The following is a 7666-nucleotide window of genomic DNA, read 5'->3' as shown; positions in this document are numbered from 1 at the left end:
TTTGTCTTTGGTGCCGTAGTACTCCGTAAAGCCACAGGATCAATGAAGAAAGAAATGTGTTATTCATGATGGTCCATAGAAGGAAGCTGGACAAAATAAGCTGGAGTTTTGCTTTTGATATGATGGTATGAAGAAACAGAGTACTACTGGAATTAAAGGAGGTGTAACATGAGAGTTACTCCAAGGATGAGTTAAAGCTGCACTAGTGTTGAAGTGGGCCATAACCCACAGGCCCAGGAATTAATAAGGATCAAGTACCCACTGGAGAAAGAAATTTTGGGAATAGACTACGATTGGATCAACCGACGATTCTATAGGAGTTTACGCAAAACCTGAGAGTTGTTAAGGAACGATAGATGTTTGTTTGGCCTGCAGAATCAATGGATTTTTCCGAACTTGGTTCGTCGACAAGAGAAATTCTGCAATGCTTGTGAGGATGACCGAGTGTTAGAATGCGAGATTCGCTAAACCATGTACAAGGTAATGATTTGGGTGCGGGATGGATTGATCACCATGCCGACTTACTCTTATTATTCGCCTTGCTATATGGGATGGTAAACCTGAGTGACTTACCTATAGTAGAGAGACAACGATCAAAACCTTGTTTAAACCTTAGGATGGTATAGGTATTTCTTTTCCCCTTGTACAAGGCAGTTGTTGCCAACCGTAGAAAATACGGTGAGGTTCAAACCAGACCCGTTTTCTGCAGGAGAAACCATAAATCGTTGACCACCATGAGATATCGATAGTTGTTTAGAATTGGCGCCAGACCTATCGGTTATGAAGACCCAATCTCGGAATAACCTTACCAAGATGAAAGGACAAAAGAATTGAGGAAAAGCTTATGCCACTACCGAAAGAGCCCAGAGAAGGATTTATCCTTACAATCTGAGAAGACCAACACTGTCAACGATAAGGATGGAGTATATGAGTTTTGATGGAATTGTAACGATGCTTCTAAGGGTGGTAGCACCCGAGACCCCGGAGATGATCGATGGATTTTTGAAGACCCCCAAACCCTAACCTATTTCTTGCTAGCCTCTCCGAATCTCGAGGACGAGATTCATTTTAAGGGTGGTAGATTTGTAACATCCCAAAATTCTAAATTTTGGAATGTTATAAATAAATAGATAGATTTGTTTGTTTGTTTGAATTGTTGTGTGATTGATTGAGTGAAATTTGAAACTTTTTGAAAGTTAAATGAGAGGGAATAAAAGGACTTTCCCAAACTTTCATTTTTGCTTTCTGATCTCCGTGAATTCAAATATTTCTCCTCACAAAACCCTGGAGAGAGGATAACATGACTTCTTCCATTTAAATGAAAAAGGGGTGTTGAAAATATTTGAATTTCATTTGGAAATATTTTCTAATTCATAAACTTCATGCAACTCAGTGATTTTCACGAGCGAAGATAAAATGACTTCTTCAAATTATATGAAATATGAGTTGGGAGTTTTAAAGAATTAAATTCAAAGTTCTTTTGAATTTATTTTCAATTTGGAGTTATTTGAGTTTTATTCAAATTATTTTTCTCCAAAAACAAAATATATGGAAAATAGGGTAACATGATTCCCTACATCAGAAAATTGGAGAGAAATTAATTTGAAGTCATTTTGGTATTTTAAAAATGATTTTTATTGGATTTTATTGGACCAGTAACACTGTGTGAATTATTAGAATTTTTGTGAATTTTATTTGAAGCTAAAATAATGTTCATGTTGTAGAAAATCTTTTTCTGCAAATTTTGGTATATTATATGCTTATATAAAAGTTTTAGTCATTTTTTTTAGTTCTCTGAAATTTTTGTTTAAAAAAAAAAATACCGCAGCGCCTTGGGCCAAAGGCCCAAGCCGCCAAAACCACCGGCCAGCCACAAGGCCATCACACGCGCCGCACCAAGGGAGCCAGGGAGCCGCTCCTTTTCCTTTTTCCTAATACTAGTAGGATTTGATCCCGTTTCGTTTATTCCGATTTGTTTCTAGATCTTTTCCCTTTTGTTTCCTAATCCTAATTTATTTCTTGTCCCCTACCCCAAGCAAAACCCTCCTTCCCCAATATAAATACCCAAGCACCCCCCCCCTCTAGCACATCAAATCAACACCTCTCCTCTCCTCTCCCACCCCACGTCGCTGCGCCACCTCGCCGGAGTTCGCCGGACCACCGCCGCCATTGCCGCCCCGCCCCACCACCTCCGGCCATCCTAGCCACCCACCGACCCTACCGTCCCTTCCCCGACGCCAGAGGGCCACCGGAGGACGTCACCGGAGCTCCACCAGAACCCCACCATCGGAACTGCTACAGTAAATCCCGACCTACTTTTTTTTTTTCGTTCTGTTTTTTTTTTCAGAATAGTTTCAATCTTGTAAAATCCATAGTTAATTATCTACGAGGTATTTTTGAGTGATTCCAACTGCCTTGGATCACAAATTTTATGAAGTTTCTGTTAGTTCAATTGTATTTCATATTTGAGCAGTTTAAATTTGTGTTTGTATGAATTTTCTCAAATCACTAGATTTGAGATATTTTGAGTTAGGAATATTATTTTCGACCGATTCTTTTTGCTCCTGGTCTCTAGGACCTTTGTTTATCCAGTAGTATTTAGTATTTTATTTTCAGGTTAATTTAAATTAGGTTTTTAGCAAAACAGTACTGTTTTAGTTATAGTTTTGGTTTAGTCTTTTCTTTATTGTTTTTATTAGTTTCAAATTATTTCTTTTTTTTTCACTCTTGAAAAATTTAGTTTTGTTTCTGTTAGTCAACAAAAGAAAATTTTGTTTTATTTAAAAAAAAAATTCTTAGTTTTGTATGAAAACTTGTTTAGGTCATAGTTAGTGTTTTATAAAAGCTTTTTATTTGTTTCTTTTTGCAAATAAAATTTTATGGAAAAAAATACTTTCTGTTAAATTAGTTATTTTACATTTTATTTTCTGTTAATTTATTAGTTTAGTATTTTAATTGTTGTTAAATTTTACTTACGGCAAAACTATATTAGATGTTTGTAGCAAAGTCATAGATCTTCGTTAGTAGTTTTTCTTTGTAGTTTTATTTGAAGTTTCTTTTGATTTTTGTTTGAGTTTTATTATCGATTTTCCTTGCTGTTTTGATTTTTATTTCGAGTGCTAAAATTGTTTGCTAGGATGTTTGCTTATGTGAATGCTATGTTTGACTATATAGATTTTAAACGGAGTGACGATTAGTTCTACCAAGTCATTTTCTGACAGCGTTGTTATCTTCATCAAGTATTACCAGGCAAGTTCACTTTGACCATGCTTTCTTACCTATGTTTTATTGCATTTAGTGGCACCTTCGCAACCACCCCTCAAGTAGTGTATTGAAATCCTTGTAGTTGAGTAGTATGCATGAGGTAGGAACCCATCACCCTGTTACCAAGCCCGGGACGTTAATTATTTTAATGCTACGCTATAGTAGACGGGGTTTGGTATGAGTGCTCGGGAGTGGTGTGAGAATGGAGGCTCTACGTCAATGACGACAACTCCATGATGGAATCTGCAAGGACTGCATCTTCAAGGCCTCAAGACTTCAAGACTCAAGACAAGAATTCAATACACACTACTGGGTGAAGGACGGTTGACGGGCACCCTAGAGAAACCAGTGGTTGGCTGGGATGCATGGAGAAGCGCCATGACATCTTGCGGAAAGCTTCACCTAGACTCAAAGAGACGGAAGAATACTTCATGCCCGGAAGCTTACCTGTGCAACCGCAAGTCACTATGGGCTCTGGCTTGGTTGACCTTAGTTGTGACTCTGGCTGGGACGGTGCTAGCAGATGTAGAACTACGGTAGGATTGGATGAGCACCGGACAGTGGTCAGAGGAACTCTTCGGAAGACCATGTTTCGGTCATCTTGTTCTCAAACACCCTGAAGTGCGAGAACGTAAAGAGAGGAATCGAATCTTGCGGGTAAAGTGTACAAACCTCTGCAGAGGGTTTAAACCTAATCGATTAGCCGTGTCCCCGGTTACGGACAATTTGAGCATCTGGACTTGGATCTATCTCGGAACTCTCAACACCGGACTGATAACTTAATTGTGGGCAACTTATGATGATTTTGGGCTATGAGACATCGGTTGGCGGAACCATGTCATGATAGAAAACTCCATAGTACAGACTTCATTTATTCCTTTGATGTAGGGAAAACAAATCAGCTTTTACGCAAACAAAATTCAGATACAGAGCCACAAAGCCATAATGCATATAGTATAGTTTTATCATCTGTTCTTTTTATTGTGATCTTGCCGGTACATTCAATGTACTGACCTACACGGCTGCAACGTATCATGTTGCAGATATTTCCTCGACGAGTAAGAATTACGATACAGGGTTACGGTCTACACTCAACCTGCCGATGGCGTTGATGGGACTCCACACCCGTTTGATTGTTTCCGCTGAGTATTATGAGGTATATATCATTTTACGTTATTTATACATGTGATTGCACTTTGATATATACATTGATGTACTGTGTGTGCCAGCATACTGATCCAGGGATGGCACAGTAACACAGAGGCTTGACCGTCTGAGGTCGGGTCGCTACATAGTTGTTGTAGATTTTAGTGTAATTGTAGAATTTTAGTCTAGTTTATTTCTAATTTTAGTGTAGTGTACTGTACTTTTAGGGCCGAATTTTTAGTGTAGTTGTAGTTGTAGATTTTAGTGTAATGTAGTTGTAGGATCTTAGTGTAGTGTTGCGTAGCTGTAAAATTTTAGTGCAGTCATAGAATTTTAGTGTAATGTAGTGTAGTTGTACATTATAGATTGTAGTTTTGTGGTTAGTCGTGTTGTCAATATGCCCAATTTATAGGCCACGTCATGGTGAATTTTTTGGTAACTATATATAGAATTTTTTACTAACTTGTGAGGTATGAACCGTCACAAATGGCTACAAAGTTTCGTGGTGTCCGGCAGTAGGGAAACAAGTGGTATGCGACTATTAGGAAGCCTGATGTGGTCCACGAGCTTGGCGGGACATCCCGGAGCTAGTGATGCGCGCCTATGATGCCAAAGGGCTCGAGTTCTATATGAAAGGGGTGCTTCTAAACTTACCTGAGCATCGTGAGTACGCGGAGTTCCTCGCGCAGAGAACACGAGGATATGCATGAAGACTAAGGAGAAGGAGAACCTCCAGGTCGAGATGCAGTTCTTCGACCCCATGGTGAGGCAGCTTGTGACTCATGAACAACTTGTGGAGATCAATAAAATTATGGCCCTTCAGTATTAAGCCAGGAAGATGGCAGAATATGATCCCATAGAATTGGATGACCGAAAGGGTGAGAAGGGGGTGGTAGGTCCACGAGGGGCAACCACAAGGCCATTGGCTCCGGCCACTAGCTTGCTAGATGGGTAGTGCTACTTCGTGTGAATTGTTTAACTTTATGCATATTTTATGTTTGAACTATGTGCATGGTTTGTATAATTGCTTAATTATAGGTATGTGTACAATGTCTAATAATGAACCTAGCTAGTTATATATTGTTTTATGTTGAATTATATCTATGCACGTTTTCTATGTTGGTTATTTTGTTAAATGATGTATGTTTGTTTTGCCAACATGATGAAAGCAATAAGTGGATGCCCCTTGTGCAACCTGTGGTGCAGTGAGATGCCAAAAGGAAATGAAGTTACTCACAAATCTTCGGATTAACTTGCTGACTAGGTGATACGTCTCCAACGTATCTATAATTTTTTATTGCTCCATGCTATATTATCTACTGTTTTGGACATTATTGGGCTTTATTATCCACTTTTATATTATTTTTGGGACTAACCTATTAACCGGAGGCCCAGCCCAGAATTGCTGTTTTTTGCCTGTTTTAGTGTTTCGAAGAAAAGGAATATCAAACGGAGTCCAAACGGAATGAAACCTTCGGGAACATGGTTTTCTCAACGAATAAGACCCAGGAGACTTTGACCCTACATCAAGGCACAAGAGAGGAGGCCACGAGGTAGGGGACGCGCCTGCCTACCCCAGGCGCGCCCTCCACCCTCGTGGGCCCCCTGTTGCTCCACCGACGTACTCCTTCCTCCTATATATATCCACGTACCCCCAAACGATCAGATATGGAGCCAAAACCCTAATTCCACCGCCGTAACTTTCTGTATCCATGAGATCCCATCTTGGGGCCTGTTCCGAAGCTCCGCCGGAGGGGCCATCGATCACGGAGGGCTTCTACATCAACACCATAGCCCCTCCGATGAAGTGTGAGTAGTTTACCTCAGACCTACGGGTCCATAGTTAGTAGCTAGATGGCTTCTTCTCTCTTTTTGGATCTCAATACAATGTTCTCCCCCTCTCTTGTGGAGATCTATTCGATGTAATCTTCTTTTTGCGGTGTGTTTGTTGAGACCAATGAATTGTGGGTTTATGATCAAGTCTATTTATGAATAATATTTGAATCTTCTCTGAATTCTTTTATGTATGATTGTTATCTTTGCAAGTATCTTCGAATTATCAGTTTGGTTTGGCCTACTAGATTGATCTTTCTTGCAATGGGAGAAGTGCTTAGCTTTGGGTTCAATCTTGCGGTGTCCTTTCCCAGTGACAGTTGGGGCAGCAAGGCACGTATTATATTGTTTCCATCGAGGATAACAAGATGGGGTTTTCTTCATGTTGCATGAGTCTATCCCTCTACATCATGTCATCTTGCTTAAGGCATTACTCTGTTTTTAACTTAATACTCTAGATGCACGCTGGACAGCGGTCGATGAGTGGAGTAATAGTAGCAGATGCAGGCATGAGTCGGTCTACTTGTCTCGGACGTGATGCCTATATACATGATCATGCCTAGATATTCTCATAATTATGCTCAATTCTGTCAATTGCTCAACAGTAATTTATTCACCCACCGTTGAATACTTATGCTCTCGAGAGAAGCCACTAGTGAAACCTATGGCCCCCGGGTCTATCTTTATCATATTGATCTCCTACTACTTAGTTATTTCCTTTGCTATTTATTTTGCCTTTATTTTACTTTGCATCTTTATCACAAAAATACCAAAAATATTATCTTTATCATATCTGTCAGATCTCACTCTCGTAAGTGGCCTTATAGGGATTGACAACCCCTTTTTGCGTTGGTTGCGAGGATTTATTTGGTTTGTGCAGGTACGAGGCACTCGCGCGTAGCCTCCTACTGGATTGATACCTTGGTTCTCAAAAACTGAGGGAAATACTTACGCTACTTTGCTGCATCATCCCTTCCTCTTCGGGGAAAACCAACGCAGTGCTCAAAAGGAAGCACTAGGACGATATATTTTAGTTCAACATTTTCTGATTGAGTTTCATATGGTTGTGCCCAAAATTGTCTAACTACTACTTTATTTTAATTTTGCTAAGGTCATCCTTTGCAGATCAAGGCATGAATCCTTAGAGAGGTTTCAAGTTCCGCTTGATGCAACCATCACATTCCAGTGCACCCTCATGAAGATGTTGATGGCCCAGGACTTAAATTGCCTTGTCATCAACGAGCCACACCATACCATTCTCGGGTGCCCTGGTAGGAGAGCTCTTGCACATGCTTATGGGATGGAACCTGGGGAGAGGGCCACGTTCTACCTCGAATATGATCATGAGAAAATCATGGTCTACTACAGGCCTTTTGGCAGCTCTGTTTCACTTACTCCAAACTATGACCCCGAGTTTGCTTGC

This window comes from Triticum aestivum, chromosome 5A (genome assembly GCF_018294505.1).
Source record: "Triticum aestivum cultivar Chinese Spring chromosome 5A, IWGSC CS RefSeq v2.1, whole genome shotgun sequence".
In the NCBI taxonomy this organism is placed as follows: domain Eukaryota; kingdom Viridiplantae; phylum Streptophyta; class Magnoliopsida; order Poales; family Poaceae; genus Triticum; species Triticum aestivum.
This window is presented reverse-complemented; position numbering follows the sequence as displayed.